Source organism: Bidens hawaiensis, unplaced genomic scaffold (assembly GCF_021521415.1).
Source record: "Bidens hawaiensis isolate Kalapana, Puna unplaced genomic scaffold, B.hawaiensis_p1.1 tig00018215_1, whole genome shotgun sequence".
In the NCBI taxonomy this organism is placed as follows: domain Eukaryota; kingdom Viridiplantae; phylum Streptophyta; class Magnoliopsida; order Asterales; family Asteraceae; genus Bidens; species Bidens hawaiensis.
The window spans coordinates 208,979-210,276 of record NW_027492753.1 but is presented as its reverse complement, the minus strand read 5'-3'; positions in this window follow the sequence as shown (position 1 = coordinate 210,276).

Sequence of the window (1,298 nt, the reverse complement as noted above, 5' to 3'; positions counted from 1 at the left end):
TGAGGATGAGATCATCCCCAGTTCCTCAGTATTGGTTAGATTCAGTGGAGAAACTAAAAACACTATTGGAGAGATTAAGCTCCCAATATATGTCGAAGGGGTAAATAAATAGCAAAAATTTTGTGTTATTGATTGTTTATCTTGTTGCAATATTATATTAGGCAGGCCCTGGATACACGACATGAAAGCGGTACCCTCCACTTATCACCAATGTGTGAAACTCCCAAGTCCGTGGGGGAGTTATCAAAATAATCAGTGATCAACAAGACTCGAAGAATTGCTACACCTCTTCCATGAAGTGTACCTGCCAAACCCCAGCAGGCGTTGCAATTACATAAGCCAGCACGAGACGTAATGGAGTCCAGGGAAAAAGAAATTAAAGAAGTACCTCTTTATCCTGAGGATCCTGAAGTCAAAGTGCTGATAGGAACGAGTATTCCTGAGGATATTGAGTCAAATCTGCTCGATTTCCTCAAGACAAGGCTGTCAACATTCTCATGGAAACATGAAGATATTACAGGTATTTCCAAAAATATTATAACACATAAACTTGGAATTGATAACTCTTTCAGGCCAATCCAACAAAAGTGAAGAAAGTTTGCACCTGAAAGAAACATAATTATTCAAGAGAAAGTAGAAAGACTCTTGAAGGAAAATATGATTAGGGAAGTTCAATATCCCCGATGGTTAGCAAATGTGGTGGTTGTACAGAAAAAGAATGGAAAATGGAGAGTTTGTGTAGATTTCACAGACTTGAATAAAGCTTGTCCTAAAGATCCATTCCCTCTACCACACATTGATTCAATGGTAGACGCTATAGCCGGCCACGAGATGCTGACATTTATGGATGCATCCTCAGGATTTCAGCAAATCCAGATGGAGCCCTCAGATCAAGAAGATACAGCCTTCACAACTCCCAAAGGTATTTATTGTTATATTGCTATGCCCTTTGGACTTAGAAATGCAGGTGCGACCTATCAGAGGTTAGTTAACATGATGTTCAAAGAGCAACTGGGGGACACGATGGAAGTCTATATTGATGATATGGTGGTGAAGTCCAAGAAAGCTAAGGATCATCTCCAAGATCTCAAGACCGCATTTGATATCCTCGACAAATATAACATGAAGCTGAATCCTTCAAAGTGCCATTTCGGAGTGAAGGCTGGCAAATTCTTGGGATACATGGTCACCAAAAGGGGGATAGAGGCGAGTCCGGAGCAGATACAAGTTATCCTGAATCTGAAATCTCCAGCATCAGTCAAGGATGTTCAAAGGCTAACTGGCAGGATAGCGGCACT